This window comes from Ptychodera flava, chromosome 1, assembly GCF_041260155.1.
Source record: "Ptychodera flava strain L36383 chromosome 1, AS_Pfla_20210202, whole genome shotgun sequence".
Lineage (NCBI taxonomy): Eukaryota > Metazoa > Hemichordata > Enteropneusta > Ptychoderidae > Ptychodera > Ptychodera flava.
This window is the reverse complement of record NC_091928.1, coordinates 62,212,057-62,234,326: the sequence shown is the minus strand read 5'-3', so window position 1 is coordinate 62,234,326 and position 22,270 is coordinate 62,212,057. Positions and strand designations below refer to the sequence as shown.

Here is a 22,270-nt window from a genome sequence, read left to right as displayed (position 1 = left end):
ACAATCCCGATAACCAGACAATGATTTCGGAAGTGGAAGGCTTGTAAAAAGAACAACTAACTTTTCACAAAGCAAATTTTATTGACCACCAACTTGAAATGAAACGTTTACATGTAAATAAATGCTAGTCCAGTGAAGTACGGAGAATCAAATTTTCAGTCATTTTACTAGCCCGGGCACATGGCATCAAACGTAATTGACTGCACGTGTATTTGGTGTACTGGAAGCTCATGACTTCACCTAAAAATATCATCAACCCCACAATTTTGTTGAAACACTATATCCCTGACTTTCAAAGTAGTAATTTGCCTTAAATTTCCCCAGAAGGAGTCTCATACAACTCTCCGATCGTCTGCAAGCCAGCCCAGCTGGTAGAGATCGAGGTCACCATGCTGAATTCCTTATATAGTCAAGACCCCCTAGCTCGATTGTAGCTGATCTTAACAAGAACCACCTAGCTTGTCAAAACAGCGTTATGGCAATGTGCTATTGCTATCATGAGGATCAAGGAGTTCTCTCAGATATTTGTGTTTTCAAACTATATTTTTGCAATTTTCAGGGAAAAGTGTCAGTCATTGGAGCAATTATTAAAAGAAAGGGAACTTTATAGCAGTAATGAAAAATACCGTCAAGGACACTATGTGCTCACATTTGGTTTGAATTGGTCCATTCGAGAAATATTTAAACCAGGAAAAACAAGAATGACAAAAGCAAATAAGGTCTGCAACTTAGGTACTGGAGGTCATCTCTAGGAACATGCATATCAACTTCTATAGCAATGGGAGAAGCAGATCCTAAATACATAAGCAAATGTCAACAACAAAAAACAGAGAAGGCTTGATAAAAAGAAAAGGTGGGAGTGGGCAAAAAATGCACAAGGGATCTGGTAAAAAAGTAATGCTACATCATCAATCTTCTAGACCCTACCCCCTCCTGAATATCAAATGTTCCACCCCTTGGTATTACATAAGACAAAATGACAGGAAGTACATTTACAACCTTGGAGATTTTTTAATTAATGCCATGAGTGTTATCATTCTAATGTAAACAGCACTTAAGTTAGTTACAGATAGTGAAATGCCTTTCACTGTAGGCGGTGATTACAACATCTGAAATTATCCTGGATCCAAATTTCTCATCAGTTCTTGTATGTCTTATATAGAAAAGTTACAAAAATTGGTCCAAAATGAAAAAATACCGTCAAGGACAGTGTGCTCACATTCGGTTTGAATTGGTCCATTCGAGAAATATTTAAACCAGGAAAAACAAGAATGACAAAAGCAAATAAGGTCTCCAACTTAGGTACTTGAGGTCATCTTTAGGAACATGCATATCAACTTCTATAGCAATGGGACAAGCAGATCCTAAATACATAAGCAAATGTTAACAACAAAAAATATACAGAGAAGGTTTGATGAAAAGAAAAGGTTGGAGTGGGTAAAAAAATGTACAAGGGATCTGGTAAAAAAGTAATGCTACCTCATCAATCTTCTAGACCCTACCCCCTCCTGAATATCAAATGTTCCATCCCTTGGTATTACATAACGCCAGATGTCAGGAAATATATTTACAACCTTGGGTAGTTTTTAATTAATGCGATGAGTATTATCATTCTAATGTAAACAGCACTTAAGTTAGTTACAGATAGTGAAATGCCTTCCACTGTGGGTGGTGATTACAACATCTGGAATTATCTTGGATCCAAATTTCTCATCAGTTCTTGTGTGTCTTATATAGAAAATGGTCCACAATGAAAAAAATTCACCTCAGCTTTGTTTTCTGGATCAAATTTTCCTACAAATTGATACCAAATATGACAAAATTATGTTCACAGCCTTCGAAACTGTCTCACAACATATCCTTGGTTGGTGTAGGTCATTTAAGGTCACAAACTGAGAAATTACCTAAAATATACAAAATAGAGGTTTCCCAACACTTTGAGCAGAAAATTTATCTAATAACATCCCTCGGGACTTTATACCAAATTACAAAGCTATCAAACAAGTAATTTTGAGAACAAGTTTTCTTGACCAAAAATGACAATATTGTCTTAAAAATAAAAATTTGTATATTTCAGGACAATTTCCACATATCTAACTATTGTCATCTCTGTACGTCTGTGTACCAAATACAAAAGCTGTCGGTCCAGGGGTTTTAAAAAGAAAAACAGTGTTTAAGATTTTTTGACCAAAAATGACAAAATTGCTCCAAAATAGTAATTTTCCCAATTTTGTCATAATTTCAACAAATTAGAAGAGTAACCCTCGCAAAGATCCAACCCAAATTTGAGAGCGATTGGGCTGGCGGTTTCAGAGGAGAAGAATTTTTACTGAAAATGAGAAAAATCACCAAAAAATTCAGCAAAAATACAAAATTAAGGATATCTTCACAATATTCATAAAACTGTATAAGGTTCACCTGAGGTACTTGCATACAAATTTTTAAAGCAATCAAAACAGCGGTTCTCGAGATATTAATTCTTTACCATTTTCACATTTTGTAAGCTCATTTGCATAATTTTGGCAATGCAGACTTCATTTGAACAAAATCCCATCTATAGCCCAGGATGCATCCACACACCAAATACCAAGCTGAAACGTGCAGCAGTTTGCGTGTTTTTGATGTTGACGGACATACTGTACGTACATACATACATACATACATACATACATACATACACACATACATACAGACGCCATCGACTTCAGCTTATACGATAAACTCACATTGGTATAACCAAATGTGAGCTAAAAAATCACCTCAGCTTTGTTTTCTGGATCAAATTTTCCAACAAATTGATACCAAATATGACAAAATTATGTTCACAGCCTTCAAAATTGAATCACATTATATCCTGGGTTGGTGTAGGTCATTTAAGGTCACAAACTGAGAAAATTACCTAAAATATACAAATTTTGGGGTTTCCCAACACTTTGAGCAGAAAATTTATCTAATAACATCTTTCGGGACTTTATACCAAATTACAAAGCTATCAAACAAGTAATTTTGAGATAAAGTTTTCTTGACCAAAAATGACAATATCGTTTTAAAAATACAAATTTTTATATTTCTCAGGACAATTTCCACATATCTAACTATTGTCATCTCTGTACGTCTGTGTACCAAATATGAAAGCTGTCTGTCCAGGGGTTTTAAAAAGGAAATACTGTTTAAGATTTTTTGACCAAAAATGACAAAATTGCTCAAAAATAGTAATTTTCCCAATTTTGTCATAATTTCAACAAATTAGAAGAGTAACACCCTTGCAAAGAGACAACCCAAATTTGAGAGCGATTGGGCTGGCGGTATCAGAGAAGAAGATTTTTTACTGAAAATGAGAAAAATCACAAAAAAATTCAGCAAAAATACAAAATTAAGGATATCTTCACAATATTCATAAAACTCCATAAGGTTCACCTAAGGTACTTGCACACAAATTTTCAAAGCAATTAAAAAAGCGGTTCTTGAGTTATTAATTCTTAACCATTTTCACATTTTGTAAGCTCATTTGCATAATTTTGGCAATGCAGACTTCATTTGAACAAAATCCCATCTATAGCCCAGGATGCATCCACACATCAAATACCAAGCTGAAATGTGCAGCGGTTCGCGTGTTTTTGATGTTGACGGACATACTGTACGTACATACATACATTAAATACATACATACATACATACACACATACATACAGACGCCATCGACTTCAGCCTGTATGATAAACTCACATTGGTATAACCAAATGTGAGCTAAAAAAAACCAGGTTACAATGTGCATCAAACTATTGTCTTCAACCACTTCTAGTACAGGAGTCATAAGTGTAATGAAACATCTTTTTTTATTCTGTTAAAACATGTAATGCAGTAACTGGCAAGAATCCCCATAAAAGAAAAATGCGCATGAAATTGATTTTATCATGATGATGTCTTTTTTTACAATTCAAAACTGTAAATACAACCAGTTAAAATGACTTTGTCACAAACCATTATAGGAGACGTCCAGCAATCTTAATTTTAAAATGAATGTATGTATTCATGATATCAAATTTTCGATGGAAAACAACAGCCCTACATGTTTACAATACCTTTCTGCCTTGGTGACTTGACTTTGCTTTGCATTCTTCGCTCACACATTGACCCCCTATTGTAACTCAGTGTCCCCCTAGTTTACAATCATGGGACACTGTGTCCCATATTTACAATTACTGCCTTCTGGTTTTAGGTTGTCTTTGCCTGAAACATAAACAAATACAAATTTTTAAAATTTAAAAATGTTATGTACTTTGTGCAAATATGTTTCAGTAAGATAATCAAAGTACAAAGCGACGCCTTTTTCATGGTGGCATATTCTATGAATAAGACCAAAGCTTGATATGGACTAAAGAATTACTATAATTACATCTCTCTCTCTCTCTCTCTCTCTCTCTCTCTCTCTCTCTCTCTCGGGGTAGTGCAAACATGTTGCAGTTACTAAAATATAACAGTATGTAATACACTCTTTGTTGAAATCTGCAAGGTATTAGCACCCTATTGCTTCAATAAAATTTATAACACAAAGAATAACTTTGTACAATGCTTACACACACTATCTGTATCCTCCTTACATTTGAACAAGTAGCTAAATAATTCACCTTTGGCATTAGTATCCATGAACAACAAGTCATCCTTGATGACACAGTCCCCACTTGTTAATGGGTACTTTAATTACAAGTCCTCGGAGAGGATAGAGTCCTCTTCATTAATTAGGTCTGTGATAAAAATACTGCGATACAGATGGGGCTCTATAGCCAAGAATGAGTTCCATGGTGGTGAAAACATAAAACCAATGCAGGCCGCCATCCTAATTACAAAAGGTCATTAAATGAGTCAATTAGTAATTAATCGACAGGATGTTGCCAAACATTTTTGCATCCTATCCTAACACTGAAAGATTATCACCGGTACCATATTTCATAAAGTTTGATGCAGTGCTTCTGGACATTCACCCTAAAAACAAAAATTCATTATGTAAATGCAAACTAGCAATTAATTTAAATGATACCGCTAAGTGTCATTGAATTGTATTTACAACAATATGAGATCAACATCTGTACCAAGTTTCATCAAATTTGACGCAGTATTTGTGGATATATCACTCTAATTAGGAAAGTTCATTACATATGCAATTACAAATTAATTAACATGACACTGATAATTGTCTTTTTCACTGCTAAAGCAATGTGAGCTTAACATCTGTACCAAGTTTCATGAAATTTGATGCAGTATTTCTTGACATATCAGCCTAATTACGAAAATTCAGTAATTGACATGATACTGCTACATGCCGTGAAACAAATTGATGTGCATATGTATGACACAGGTCAATGTCCTTGTACCAACTTTGAATGATACTGGTGGAAATATGTCTGATTTATGGCTCTGTACATGAAAAAATCGTGACAAAATGGCCACCATGCAGCCATATTTGATCTTACCGTCTAAAAAATCAACATGCATATGTATGACATAAGTCAATGTCCATGTACCAACTTTGAATAAAATCGGTTGACACTTGCCAGAGTTATGGCTCTCGACATGAAAAAATCCATAACAAAATGGCCACCTGGCATGTGGCCATATTGGATCATATCGTGAAACAAATCAACGTACATATGTATAACATCAGTCAATGTCCTTGTACCAACTTTGAATAAATCGGTTGATACATGTTTGAATTATGGTTCCGGACATGAAAAAATAGTAACAAAATGGTCGCCATGCAGCCATATTCAATCCCATCGTAAAACAAATCAATGTGCATATGCATGACATAGGTCAATGTCCTTGTACCAACTTTGAATGAATCAGTTGAGACGTGCCTGAGTTATGGCTAAGGACCTGAAAAAATTGTAACAAAATGGCTGCCATGCGGCCATATTGGATCATATCGTGAAACAAATTGATGTGCATATGTATGACATAGGTCAATGTCCTTGTACCAACTTTGAATAAAATTGGTTTAGACATACCTGAGTTATGGCTCATGACATGAAAAAATTGTAACAAAATGGCCGCCATGCGGCCATATTGGATCATATCGTGAAACAAATTGAAGTGCATATGTATGACATAGGTCAATGTCCTTGTACCAACTTTGAATAAAATCGGTTGAGATGTGCCTGAGTTATGGCTCCGTACATGAAAAAATTGTGACAAAATGGCCACCATATGCGGCCATATTGGATCATATTATGAAACAAATTGATGTGTGTATGAATGACATAGGTCAATGTCCTTGTACCAACTTTGAATAAAATCGGTTGAGATGTGCCTGAGTTATGGCTCCGTACATGAAAAAATTGTAACAAAATGGCCACCATGCGGCCATATTGGATCATATCATGAAACAAATTGATGTGCATATGTATGATATAGGTCAATGTCCTTGTACCAACTTTGAATAAAATCGGTTGAAATGTGCCTGATTTATGGCTCCGTACATGAAAAAATTGTAACAAAATGGCCGCCATGCGGCCATATTGGATCATATCATGAAAACAATTGACGTGCACATGTATGATATATGTCAATGTCCTTGTACCAACTTCGAAATAAATTGGTTGAGAATTGACTGAGTTATATATGGCTCCGTACATGAAAAATGCCTAACAAAATGGCCCCCATGCGGCTATATTGTATCATATCACAAAAAAAATCCATGTGCATATGTATGACATAGGTCAATGTCCTTGTACCTACTTTGAAATAAATTGGTTGCGACATGACTGAGTTATGGCTCAGGACATGAAAAAATTGTAACAAAATGGCCGCCATGCGGCAATATTGGATCATATCGTGAAACAAATTGACGTGCATATGTATGATATAGGTCAATGTCCTTGTACCAACTTGAATAAAATCATTGAGATGTGCCTGAGTTATGGCTCCGTACATGAAAAAATCGTAACAAAATGGCCGCCATGCGGCCATATTGGATCGTATCACAAAACAAATAAATGTGGATATGCATGACATAGGTCAATGTCGTTGTACCAACTTTGAATAAAATCGGTTGAAACGTGCCTGATTTATGGCTCCGTACATGAAAAAATTGTAACAAAATGGCCGCCATGCGGCCATATTGGATCATATCGTAATACAAATTGACGTGCATATGTATGATATAGATCAATGTCCTTGTACTAACTCTGAATAAAATCGGTTGAGATGTGCCTGAGTTATGGCTCTGTACATGAAAAAATTGTAACAAAATGGCCGCACGGCGGCCATATTGGATTGTATCACAAAACAAATCGATGTGCATATGTATGACATATGAAGTAATCTTTGTTTCAAGTTGGAATGAAATCACTCCAGGCATTTCTGAGATATCTGTGTGAACGGACGGACGGACGGACGCACGCACAGACACACGGACGCAAGGACATGACCAAACCTATAAGTCCCCCCGGACGGTGTCCGTGGGGACTAAAAACAATTCAAAGTAAATTAGATTATGAGGGATATTTATATAAAACCATATGTAATACAAAAGACAGACGGTCAGTTCCGCCTGCAATACACATCTACAGTCAGTAGGACACCTACAGTAAACCTAAAAATGCCCTAAATGCCCTATTTTTCATCTGTCAACGTCTGTCTTATCACCTCTGTTGTTGCTCTGTCATTTCCTGGTTGCTTTGAGGTTTGTCATGTTTACTAATAAAAGTCGAGCTATGCCAAGTGTCATCATTGATACATACATCTATTGCTGTGCATTGCAAGTTGTCAATTACCGGTATAAAGAGGAACTAGGCTACCTTTTCTTACACTGCGCTGCCGCGGTGCTGGATTACTTTGAAGGCACGGGTCGGACTTCCCGTTGCTCAACTGGTGGCTGAATTTCTTCGCCGTTGGTGTGGTCATAGGCCGCCATTTTGATCTACATCGATGTCCCGTTGGTCTAATGTGCGATCTTCACTTTCTGAGCAGCTTTCTACTTGGCTTTGGTCAAAACAATCCCCCTAAACACCCCCATCTAATAACGGATCAAAGCGTAGCTGTCGTCGGCCGCCATTTTTAAATTCCTGTCAGCTTCGTTCACAATCGCTGCTTAGATATCACAAACTTGACGAAGCCGTTCGTATGTGAAAAACGATGTGGTTGTTTAGAAGGTCGTATTAGGACCCCCTAGCTTTCTAACTTGGTGTTGTATAGCTGCTATTGCAATTCAGGCGGGCAAAGAACCGGACGCCAACGTTTTACAATATCAGGGGTCAAAAGGTCATCTTGCGGCTCTATAGTGCCAAACAGGGTTCAGAGGGTTAATTAGGACTGTGATAAAATACTTTGATACAGATGACGCTCAATGGCCAAGAATGAGTTCCATGGTGGTGAAAACATAAAACCAATGTAGGCTGCCATCCTAATTACAAAAGGTCATTAAATGAGTCAATTTGGAATTAATCGACAGGATGTTGCCAAACATTTTTGCATACTATCCTAACACTAACAGATTATCACCAGAACCATATTTCATAAAGCTTCATGCACATTATTTACAACACTATGAGATCAACATCTGTATCAAGTTTCATCAAATTTGACACAGTATTTGTGGATATATCACTCTAATTACGAAAGTTCATTACATATGCAATTACAAATTAATTAAAATGACACTGATAAATGTCTTTTTCACTCTTAAAGCAATGTGAGCTTAACATCTGTACCAAGTTTCATGAAATTTGATGCAGTATTTCTTGACATATCAGCCTAATTACGAAACTTCAGTAATTGACATGATACTGCTAGTAGTGCTGGAAACAAATTGACGTGCATATGTGTGAAATAGCTCAATGTCCTTGTACCAACTTTGAATTATACGGTACAGTTGGATTTATGTCTAATTATGGCTCTGTACATGAACAAATTGTAACAAAATCGCCGCCACTTATCCGTATTTGATCTTACTGTCTAAAAAATCGACATACATATGTATGACTTAAGGCAATGTCCATGTACCAACTTTGAATAAAGTCAGTTGAGACTTGCCAGAGTTATGGCTCTCGACATGAAAAAAATCGTAACGAAATCGTCACTATGCAGCCATATTCAATGTTATCGTAAAACAAATTAATGTGCATATGCATGACGTAGGTCAATGTCCTTGTACCAACTTTGAATAAATTGGTTGAGACGTGCCTAAGTTACGGCTAGGACATGAAAAAATTGTAACAAAATGGCCGCCATGTGGCAATATTGGATCATATCGTGAAACACATTGACGTGCATATGTATGACATAGGTCAATGTCCTTGTACCAAGTTTGAATAAAATTGGTTGAAACATGTCTGAGTTTCGGCTAAGGACATGAAAAATTTGTAACAAAATGGCTACCATGTGGCCATATTGGATCATATCATGAAACAAATTGCTTGCATGTGTATGACATAGGCCAATGTCCTTGCACAACTTTGAATAAAATCAGTTGAGATATGCGTGAGTTATGGCTCCGTACATGAAAAAATCGTAACAAAATGGCCACATGGCAGCCATATTGGATCGTATCACAAAACAAATTGACGTGCATATGTATTACATAGGTTAATGTCCTTGTACCCATTGTGAATAAAATTGGTCGAAACATGTCTGAGTTATGGCTCTGTACATGAAAAAATCGTAATAAAATGGCTGCATGGCGGCCATAGTGGATCGTATCAAAAAACAAATCAACGTGCATATGCATGACATATGAAGTAATCCTTGTATCAAGTTTGAATGAAATCGCTCCAGGCATCTCTGAGATATCTGCGTAAACAGACAGACGGACGGACACATGCACGCACCGACATGACCAAACCTATAAGTCCCCCCGAACGGTGTCCGCGGGGACTAATAAGCTTACCCCTCCTTGGGATCCAACACCAGGGCTCTTGGGTTTTCAATGTTTTGCCACAACAACACTCTCCTTGCTGAGCCATCTAATTTGGCAACTTCAATTCGACGTGTTCCTGAATCTCCCCAATAAATGTTATGAGCAACCCAATCTAAAGCCATACCTTTTGGATAGTCAAGACCAAATTCTATCACATGCTCCAAAGCACTGCCATTCCTATAGGCACGACTTATCGACTGAAACAAAACAGCAAAAACATTACTTAAAGTGCTTAGCTATTATGTTATTGTGCAATTACTGAATATGACTGATTATTAGCTACTATAGACTATAGTCTATAGAAGCTATTGAGATGGGTATCCGTCCGGCGTCCGGCGTCAGTCTGTATGTATGTATGTATGTATGTATGTATGTATGTACCGGTATGTATGTATGTATGTATGTATGTATGTCCGTTTGTGTTACGGCCAAAATTCTCTGTTCACTATTTGGAGTGGAGATTACAGATTCGAATAAATTAGCATAGAATGTGTCGACTCTAACACGTTTTCAAGACTGAGTTCATTGGTACAATCAGTGTTTACTTTTCTATTACGCAACACTATGCATAGAAAGACACTATGCATAAAAGGACACTACGTGGCCTAACAGCCATTAGTGTGGGAAGCGCCTCTTTGAAAGGTTCTAAGTCAATGAGATCCAGAGCACATTTTTCCTCGCCAGAATTGCTTGTTAAGACGTTTTTGCGGAACAGATTTCAGCCTGTTCAGTGCTACAGTTGTCTATGAACCCACAAATAACCGGTAAGCTTCTATCTTATTGTATATTGAGTTAACAGCTGAATGAGTTTTCCAAGAAACTCTTTTGGCCTTGTGCATACAAGGGCGTCGCCCCTGCAAGGCAAATCTATACGGACAATGACCAAGGACAAAGAACACTCGTACGGACATTGATTGAGTTAATTCATGTTTGATCTAAGACTTATTAGCTTAGTTGCTTTAGTGATTGTACTTTCATGCAACTTTGATTTAGTTATAACTGTTGCAAGCAGTTAAATTGTTCATGCTCTGTAAGTCATGGTCCTTTATGCAAATGAGATCTTGTAAACAAAGGTAAGCGTTCAGTCACCGGTAGAGGGCGCTTAATGAGGCAGGTCCTATGACTTGACCCACTGATTTGACCTTTGACCCCTGGGTCATTACAGAGTATGAATTTTAGCTTAGTTCTTATTTTTTCTGTATTTTTCTGATTTATTTCAGTTAATCGTTCCATTACGTTCTTGTACGTTATCTGGAAGACTTGCTTATATTCGAATAAACCACGTGATAATTAGATCGGATATTTGCTTCGTCTTATTTATGGAGGAACGCATTACGGAATATCATTCATAGATGACAATTGCACAGTAGTCGCAGACAAATCATCCTGAGTCCTATAAGAGTTGTTTGCGCGCTACATTTTGTGAGGCGTCCGTCCACTCAAAATATCTTGAGAACCGCAGTACTTACTGATTTAAAATTTGTTGTGTAAATGAAAACTAGGATTTTGAGAAACCATTTTTATTAATTTTTTGATATTGTTGAAAATAGGCAAATTAATGCTAAAAAAGGCGTTTTTGGTAAAGAATCTTCTTCTTCATAACCACTGGTCAGACAGCTTTGTTATTTGGTATACAGGTCCCTAGGGATAACCCAACTTAGATTTGTTCAAATTGTGATGAAATATGCAAAGGTGTATTTTTAAGGAATTTTTTTCATTTTTGGTCAAAATTTGACTTACAGTATGTAATTCTTGTACTGTATAAACCCTATCAATTTACCCAGAAAAAAATAATTGATATGATTTTAAATAGAATTAATCGGGAAATCATCAAAGCCAAAATAATTTTAGTGTAGAATTATCAGAAAGTTCAACTTTTTTGACAGTTTATAGTGAAATACCTACCATCTTGGAGGATTAAAACATGTCAAGGCAACTTTCCTGAATCCCAACTTTGACATATTTTGAACCGTCATTTATTGTGCCCTGTATGTTATCCAAAAGAAATTGCTCATAATAGTTTGTCATGATAGGGTGGTCAAATAAATAGAGATAGAGAAAGTTCTAATTTCAATTTATGGTTGACTTGGTAAGGATAAAATAAAATTACTCTTTGAGGAAAAAAATAGAGTGGTCAATTAAAAGAGTGGTCAAAGTGATAGGGTTTTTATGGTAAAGCTGGACTGTAAGATTCCTCATGTGCTATTTATAGCAATTATGCTATCTGTGTAAACAGTGCAAGAAAGTGTTACATGATTCCTTATAATGCTTTTGATGACCTTGAACTTCGTAAGTTTCAAACATTTGTCTCTTCAGTGTGCTTTCTCTGAGTACGTACAGTCTCAACTTTTATTCAACAGAACTTACTTACAATGTTAATTTGAAAGTTAAAATGTGCTTTGTTAATAGGATGGAAATACTGATAAAGGTAACCAGCTTAAGATTCTTTATAACCTGACAGATACATATATGCTGTTTTTTATGACGTAAATCTTGATTTAAGCAAGTCTTGTGTACTTTAATTAGAATGTAATTAACTCTCGTTTATTAGCTACTATAGACTAATATAGTCTATAAAAGCTGTTGCGATGGGTATCCGTCCGGCGTGCACCGTCAGTCTGTATGTATGTATGTATGTATGTATGTATGTATGTATTTCCTTGTTAGGGTCCGTCCACTCAAATATCTTGACAACCGCAGTACTTACTGATTTGATATTTGTTGTGTGGATAAAGTATCAAATTTTGAGAAACTATTTTAATTATTTTTTGATATTGTTGAAAGTATGTAAATTACCACCAAAAAAGGCGTTTTTGGTAAAAAATCTCCTTCTTCATAACCGCTGGTCAGACAGCTTTGTTATGGTATACAGGTTTCTAGGGATAACCCAACTTAGATTTGTTAAAATTGTGATGAAATATGCAAATCTGTATTTTTATGGAATTTTTTTTTTCCATTTTTGGTGAGGCCATCCTGAAATGAGCTATCAAAGATATCCACCTTCTTCATCAATACATGTGTCACAAAAGGTTATTCTCTACATAACGCAGCAGAGCTCTGTCAACTGTTGAGTTGCTTGTTTTTTCAAAACTGCTGGTCAGACAGCTTTAATATTTGGTTTACAAGTCCATAGGATGACCTTAGTGAGATAATTTCATACAGTCAGGAAATACTTAATTTTGTATCCATGTCTATAGTAGCTTCAGGGACTTTGGCCCTATGTTTTATAATATTACCATGCCCTGCCCGTCGCATTTTGATTGGGCGAGCTGAACCACGTAACTGACCACAAATACACAGTAATGGTTTGTTTACATGCCCGTGAATATGAATAATAAGATTAACAGCTCAAAATATCATAACTTTATAGCTGAAATGTAGATCATAGTCATCACAAAATAAAATGAAGCACTTGTGCGCCAAGTTGAGATACTCTTTTCTGAAAACATCTCCAGATTTGCCCAATTTTTACAGCATGTGTGACAGTGTGTCACGTATTGCTCAGTTCTGGGGCCCAGTTGTCGTTCGATTGGGAAATTTTTGCAAATTTTGACGGTTTTATTGGGTTCATTGATAATATAATGGAGATAACTGACTCTGCTCTGACCGTTAACGTTTATTTATGGGCGCGGGCTCGAGGAAAGCCCAAATTAACGTGCTCTGCAAGCCTCGCCCGTTAATTTTTGGCTTTCCTCTTGCTCTTGCCCATCAATAAACGTTAATGGTCAGCGCATCGCCAGTTATTTCTATACTGAAAATTTATTTGTTCTGCAGTTAAATATAATGACTGTCCGCAGCATCACAGCATTTTTCAAGGACTCTTTGACATCTTAACTACCATTTCCTAGGTATCAATTTACAATTATCATTTTCTTATATCAATTTACATATCATTTTTTCTATCTCACAACTGATCATCTGTCACTTTTCTTAAATTTTGGGTTGATTGTCAATTTTCCTGGACTTTACTGGACTCAATTTCATGTTAAGGACTTTTCCATGACTTTCAAGGAGGCTTCAACTTTCTAGGACCTTCCAAGAGTGTACTGACCCAGTGCAATCATTAACAATGATTTTCCTGATGCTGTAAGAGGTTAGATCAGTAATTCACAATTGAAAATTGAAATCCTACTGTTAACTGTTTAATATTATATAGGGCTCAGCCCTTGGTGTCGCGCCAGGGGTTAAGATTGGCAATGTTACTTGTATTGATTCATGATAAAATATAATTAATTGTTACTTCATATACATTTATATGACAACTATGCCCACTTTCCCTCTGATGAAAACAGTTCACGTACGTACACTGACGTACACGACGTCAAACCCTGCAGCAGTGCAGGAATAGATTTTCTGTAATGTGTAAAAATGTTGGACAAAAATTGGCAATTTTTACCATGATAACAGCCTATTGTGTTGGACAAGGGACGTATTATGCCATCGTTACCATTGCAATGGTAACCGCACTGCCCACCTTCCACTTGCAAGCTGAAAACTAGAGCGTTCCGTCTAAAAACTGGCAATTTTTGAATCTAGTTATTGACACAGGGGGCGCTTTTCTAAAATTCAATCCCAGCACTCTTTGCGTATGCCTCCGTTCATATGCACGACAGTTTTCTCCCATTTTCTACTTTTTACGCGTGATATTAACGATATTTTGTATCAGCGACGAGGTGGATAATAACACTAACTGGCTAACAAAAGATATATTTTATAAATGGCATGTTATAAAATAATAATTTGCACGTTTTGTGTTTGTTTATTTACGAGTACTCAAAAAAACATGGCGGCGCCCATGAAGGTAGGGTACACTTCCGGTTAGTCGCATAGTATATTATGAATAAGCGCATGCGTAGTCAGTAAGCCGCTGGCGCGACTATTAATAAATAATGAATTGCAAATGGCAAATCAAATCAAAGACTGATGTCTTATGCTAATTAAAATTACTTGTAAAGGCACCCCTAATTAATTTCAAACAATACTGTAAAATTCACTCTGATATTTTTTAGTAACAAGTACCTTTGAGATTGTTGGCTTTCATCTGCACAAAGCATTATTTTCAATATGCTTTCTGTTAAAATTATTGTAATGTTAAATATTCTAAATTTAGGAATACCGGTATATTGCATATTAAGTAATCAATAATATTCTGATGATTAATTTTGGCTTTCATTACGTGATTGAAGTCCAATTCTCATCATAGTACCGGTACAATAGATACAAAATTACAATAAAGCAATAACTCCAGTTGCAGGCTGGTATACAGGAGATTTTGGTACATTGTGCAACATACAGCACAAGCCAATAGGGTAAGTGCTATATGGAGCATAGTACAATATACCGGTATATTGAGAGCAGAGATCCTTTGGCAATACAGTGTATTCATGTGGCAGAAGAATTGTTTCAGTACGGCTCGTACTTAGACACCCTGTATACACAGGCATTCACCAATAGCAAGCAGAAAGCTGCCCTGTATGCCTATGCTATAGTGTCTTTGCCATCTGTCTCTCACACTAGATGGACACTTATACACATGTAGTTTGACAAAAAATGTTGAAACATTAAAGACTAAAATAGACAAGTGGTTCTGTGACAATCATTCATTAAAGTCCATATATTACCTGATTTTCTTTAATTTGAACTTAATACTATTGTTTAGTAAAAAAGCCATAATACTCAAATAATTAAAAATTATTTTGGGTATCCATTTCTAAAATATTATATTTCATACATAAAACACTGGAAATACTGGTCCTCAGAAAAAATCTGAATTCATATTGGCCGCGAAATGGGCACGTGACATGATGTCATGTGAGGCTATCAGTGCAGTGTGCAGTGACCGGGTCGCACTAGCGCTCGCCACATTCACAAAATGCGACAGAAAGTGCTGGGTGGCAAATAAAATATCTTCTTGGTTCGCCATGCTTATGAAAGTGTGGCGAACTAGCCTCAAACTAAAAGACCCCGGTCAAATTCACGTTGGACGATGCGATACTATCAGTTGATTAAATCAAAGTGACTATACTCTCGCTCTCAGCGCCACGTAAGTTTACGATACCCGACAATAGTTGCGTAATACTACTATGCGTTCTGTCCAGCTTAGGTACACATTGCTGAACTCGGCAAGCCATAAAAACTTTTGTTTACCCTTTGAACCCAGTTTAGTACCATATAAGGACTAAAATAATGACATCATCCACCCTAACAGTAAAGAGATCCAGTAATTTATGCGAACTTTCCAAGAAGGGGTCAGTGGTTTACGTGAATATTTAATCAGGTCGGCTGCCCAACTGCCATGCCATGCACTCAACGAGAGTCAAGAGACCTTATGATAGCTTTTCTACAACTCAGACACAGAAGACGATTATATCATGTACAGCTATTGCTCTCTGAGTGATAGAAACGGTAGCTTTTACCACTTTTTTGATATATTCTATTAAAAAATCGAGCGATTTGCTAGCCAAGTTGATTGCGATTGAACTTAGTTTAGTGTTGGATGGCAGCATGGCCATTGCATTGCGTGATGCTGAATGCTCCGGTCCCCGTGGTTGAGGTTTTCTTTCAATGTGCATGATGAAGAATTTGTAAGATTTTAGTTAAACTGAAATCTGTTGATTTTCAAGTGACTTGCAATCAATAAGCTCATGCAAACTGTTGATATCGTGCCTTATCCAGTCTGTAGCGAGAGAGCCGTGACCTAGTTTGTTTACAAATTTATGTGTTGTTACTGTTGACCTACGTCGCGTCGCGTCTGACGTGTGTCTCTTGCATCTCCACAAGGTGACTGGAAACCGTATTTTGTGAGTTCGAAGCCAATTGAAAAAACTATTATTTAACGTAAATAAACCGGGCATGAAACTTTTATATACTTTGTGGTTTCTTTCTATCTGAAGACTGCTTTTGGTATGCTTGTCAAAATACGTTATCCAACTTTGAAAACAGATTGACTAGTAACACAGTATGACTGCAAGACAGTGTCGATGTCACGAAATGCGTACGACGGTACGGTACAGTGTCTGGTAGGTATCAATGAGTCGGAGAGCCCGCGTACCTGGTCCGGCTAGGCTCCACTATACTGTGAAGATCGGTGGAGATACACGAATCAACCTGACTCAATTATAAAATTAGTAATCCTGCGATACAAACAAATATGGTCAAGAGAAAAAAGCTTTCACAGATCGTTTTGTTGGTCTTTCAACAAGGAATGAAGCTTCAAGGAACTAACGCAGCGCCAATATCAGTAGTTATTTCCGGAACGCAGGAATGTCGTTTGCTGTGCCAGTACTGTCGGATAACTTTGGAGAAGCAGATCAAAACTCTGGCAACAATGATTATATTCAGGTAAATCACGGACAAAACGGCCCGGGCCACTACAGCTGCAGGAAGGTCATGATGACTAATTGTACCGGTAAACTTCCGACACAAATAGCGTGTATGCACTGTGCATACAGCAGTGTAGGTTTATTTACGTCCATGACACAGTGGACTTCAACAAGGGAAATAAATAATCATGGTTTCATCTCGTTGTTTATTACATGAATGTCAAAAATGATTTTTTTATGCGTTTTTAAAACAATGGGCATACACAAGACATTTTAGTGCCATGCTGAGTTCAATGTGGCGCGTATACTGGATGCTCTCTTCTCGTTATCCAGGCTTGTTAGTAAGACTCGTATCGGCATCTGATGACAGACAGAGTTTAGTCCAGTCAATCTACGAGATTTTGGCACCTAACCCACCACAAATTGCAACAGAATTTTTTTCTTCAGAATGCATTTCAGAGAGGTACCCAGAACAACATATTAAAAGTTTACTCGAATCCACCTTTGGGAAATATGTCTAATTTGCATAAATCAAATATGGCTGCCTAACAAAATAACATAATTGGCCATATATCACATGTTAAACAAGCTATTTCAGTGATTTCAAAGTCTGACACTAGTTATTTGGCAAAGGGAATCATTTTGGAGGTATAATGTTTCATATAGGCACTTCATTAGTTTGCATAATTCCAATATGGCAGCAACATTCCTACAAAACACATTTTCGGTCATATATCACGTATTAAACAATAAGCTATTTCAGTGATTTTAAAGTTAAAAGTATATTTCTTAAGCATGGACAAACAATTTTCGAGATGCAATGATTTGCATAGGTAATTTATTAATTTGCATAAATCCAATATGGTGGCCAACATACCTACAAAATACATTTTCTGTCATATACTACGTATTAAACTTTTGGGCGCCAAAGTCCATTTTTGTCAATTTTATAAACTGTACAACAGTCAATTTTTCTGCTTTTTGCCAAATTTTGATAAAATACTTTAGCTGCTGAAAAATGAGATCCATTTGGTCCAAAATTATGAAAAAACGTACAGAAAAATTCATAGAAATTGGTAAATTATTGCATGAAAATTTTGGTGTAAAAAATTTGCATAAATCAAATAGGGTTGCCAACATCCCTACAAAAGACATTTTCTGTCATATACCACGTATTAACCCTTTGGGCGCCAAAGTCTGTTTTTGTCAACTTTATACTGTGAATTTTTCTGCTTTTTGCCAAAATTTTGATAAAAAAATATAGCTGCTGAAAAATGAGATCTATTTCGTCCAAAATTATGAAAAAAAAAACGTACAGAAATGTTCACAGAAATTGGTAAAATATTGCATTAAAATTTTGGTGTAACAAGTCATTGACAATGACATAGTCCCCACTTGTAGTAGGAGTATTAGTCTTGATGGGGCAGGGAAATGAGGTCATTAAGAAGTATCACTGGAGTATATATGTTGAGATCTATGGGCACATAGGTCTATGTCGTTGTTCCCAATTTGAAAACACATGAGGCATGTCTAAGTTATGGTTCTAAATGGGAAAAAAGATCAGACCTCTAGCTGTATTGGCCAGCCATGAAATACATATGCGCATAATAAATGAGGTACAAGATGTGACATCTTAAGGTCTAATATCCTATCAAAATTGAAGGGTATAGAACTTGTGAATACCGAGTTATGCATATATATAGTATCAAGGTCAAAGGTCATCGAGGTCACGTGACATTTTGAACAAAAAAAATTGTATTGCTAATATGCCAAAAATCAGACCTCTAGCTCTATTCGCTTGCCCAGAATTAGATATGTGCATAATTAATGAGGTAAAGCATGTGTTGTCATAAGGTCTCCCATCCTACTAAATATAAAGGACATAGCACTTGTGGCTACTTATTTATTGACATAAACGTATATTTTAGGTAAAAGGTCATCGAGGTCACATGACATTTTGTCAAAAACCTTCTATCCTATAGTTATCCCTATATACCAAAAATCAGACATCCAGCTCTATTGGCTTGCTAAGAATTAGATATGTGCATAATTAATGAGGTACAATATGTGGCTTCATAAGGTGTCCCATCATACCATACATGAAGGGTGTACCACTTGTGGTTACTGAGTTATGGACAAATATGTATATTTCAGGTCAAAGGTCACCAAGGTCACGTGACATTTTGTCAAAAAATTGTATTGCTAAGTTATCCCTATATACCAAAAATCAGACCTCTAGCTCTATTGGCTCGCTCAAAATTAGATATGCACATAATCAATGAGGTAAAATTTGTGGCGTCATAAGGTCTCCCATCATACCAAATATGAAGGGTGTAGCACTTGTGGTTACTGAGTTATGGACAAATATGTATATTTCAGGTCAAAGGTCATTGAGGTCACGTGACATTTTGTCAAAAAAATTGCATTGCCAAGTTATCCCTATATACCAAAAATTAGACCTCTAGCTCTATTGGCTCGCTCAAAATTAGATATGCACATAATTAATGAGGTACAATATGTGGCTTCATAAGGTGTCCCATCATACCATACATGAAGGGTGCAGCACTTGTGGTTACTGAGTAATGGACAAATATGTATATTTCAGGTCAAAGGTCACCAAGATCACGTGACATTTTGTCAAAAAAATTGTATTGCTAAGTTATCCCTATATACCAAAATCAGAAATCTAGCTCTATTGGCTCGCTCAAAATTAGATATGTGCATAATTAATGAGGTAAAATGTGTGCGTCATAAGGTGTCCCATCATACCATGCAGCACTTGTGGTTACTGAGTAATGGACAAATATGTATATTTCAGGTCAAAGGTCACCAAGGTCACGTGACATTTTGTAAAAAAATTGTATTGCTAAGTTATCCCTATATACCAAAAATCAGACCTCTAGCTCTATTGGCTCGCTCAAAATTAGATATGTGCATAATTAATGAGGTACAATATGTGGCGTCATAAGGTGTCCCATCATACCATATATGAAGGGTGTAGCACTTGTGGTTACTGAGTTATGGACAAATATGTATATTTGAGGTCAAAGGTCACCAAGGTCAAGTGACATGTCAAAATATCTGAGATATCTGCGTGAACTGATGGACGAACGGATGGACGAACGGACGGACATGACCCAATCTATCAGCCCCCTGGACTTCATCCGTGGGGACTAAAAACTGTGTCACTGCATCCTTTTTGCAATATGAATACGATGAGAAACTAAATTTTTATTTTCCTTGGCCTTATACATGGGAGTCTATGGCGATACATGGGAGACTATGGAGGTGTAAACTAAAAAGCCTCTAACACGGCCAAAAATTGATCGCATTGTGAAACAAATCGAAGTGCATCTGTATGGGGTAGGGTACTATCCTTGTGCAAAGTTTGAAAGAAATTGACCGGGGCATGTCTGAGATATCTGCGTGAACGGACGGACGGAGGCACGGACGCACGCATGGACATGACCAAACCTATAACACCCCCCCCCCCCCCCGGGACGGTTGTCCGTGGGGACTAAAAAATTACAGCAGTCAAAGGGTGCAACAAGCTATTTATGTGCTTCAAAGTTATAAGTATATTTTTTGAAAGAACAAATGATTTTTGAGGTGTAATGATTTGCATTGGCACTTTGGTAATTTGCATAAATTCAATAGGGCGGCCAATATACCTACAAAAGACATTTTCTGTCATACATCATTTATTGAACAATCTATTTCAGCCATTTTGAAGTTTAAATATATTCTTGAGCATGACGAAACATCTTTTGCGGTTCAATGTTTTAAAAGACACTTTGATAATTTTCAGAAATTAAATATGGCTGCCAAATTAATGTCCAAATAGCTTCTAATATAAACAAGGTTCTTGTTGAGTTTTTAGCAATAGGAATATCAAGAAACCAGATATGAACTGAAAATGCTCACGTGTTTCATACAGTTATGTGTAAATTTGAACCTTTGCCACATGTTTGCAACTTCATTGAAAGTATTATGATCAACATAATGAACAATAATCACCGCTGATTAATTCTCAAAGGTCATGAAGTATACAAATATGTAATTAGCTGAAATAAAAATATTAAAGTTCTTTGACTGCTGTCATTGTATCACCATTTTATATAGCAAGTGTAATTACCGTTGGCCAAGTCCTTCAAGCCATATATGCCAAGCTGTGAAAGCTCATTAGATATGCAAATTGTAAATTAGCTGACATGAAAATGTGAAATGACTTTCGATATTGTTTTAACCAGGTATAATCATCAATGTTGTCATGTTTTGCCAACTTTGATCAAGTAAATCCCAGTATATATCCCTAATAAGCAAAGTTCATTAAATATGTAAATTAGGAATTGACTTAAGTAAAAATGCTTAATGATTGTCAATAATGTTGTATCATGGTACCTGCAATATATGTAGCAAGTTTTGTCACTTTGGTCAAGTCAATTCAGATATATATCTCTAATTAGGAAAGTTCATTAAACATGCAAATTAGGAATTTGCTGAAGAGAAAATGATTAATGACTTTCAATAATATTGTATTACAGTGTCTGAAATGTACATAGCAAGTTACATCAATTTGATCAAGTCATTTAAGATGAATATCCCTAAGTATGAAAATTCATTTAATATGCAAATTAGGAATTGGCTGAAGTAAAAATGTCTTTTGACTTTCAATAATGTTATATCACAGTATCTTTGATGTATATAGCAAGTTTCAATGACTAAAATCAAGTTAAATTGTGTTGCTAAGTTATCCCTATATACCAAAAATCAGACCTCTAGCTCTATTGGCTGGCTCAGAATTAGATATGTGCATAATTAATTAGGTACAGGATGTGATGTCATAAGGTCTCCCATCATACCAAATATGAAGGGTGTAGCACTTGTGGTTACTTAGTTATGGCCATATATGTATATTTGAGGTCAAAGGTCATCGGGGTCACCTGACATTTTGTCAAAAAAATTGTATTGCTAAGTTATCCCTATATACCAAAAATCAGACCTCTAGCTCTATTGGCTGGCTCAGAATTAGATA

At 36.3% G+C, this 22,270-nt stretch overlaps 1 long non-coding RNA gene and 1 pseudogene across 1 annotated transcript; one reads left to right on the top strand and one right to left on the bottom strand.

The window, feature by feature from the left end:
- Positions 1–22,270, bottom strand: part of LOC139142502 (low-density lipoprotein receptor-related protein 6-like) — a 180,738-nt pseudogene that overhangs the window by 81,189 nt on the left and 77,279 nt on the right.
- Positions 10,420–11,208, top strand: LOC139144988 (uncharacterized). The gene is made up of 2 exons (XR_011554886.1): positions 10,420–10,677; positions 11,134–11,208. It is a non-coding gene; the product is annotated as an uncharacterized lncRNA (long non-coding RNA).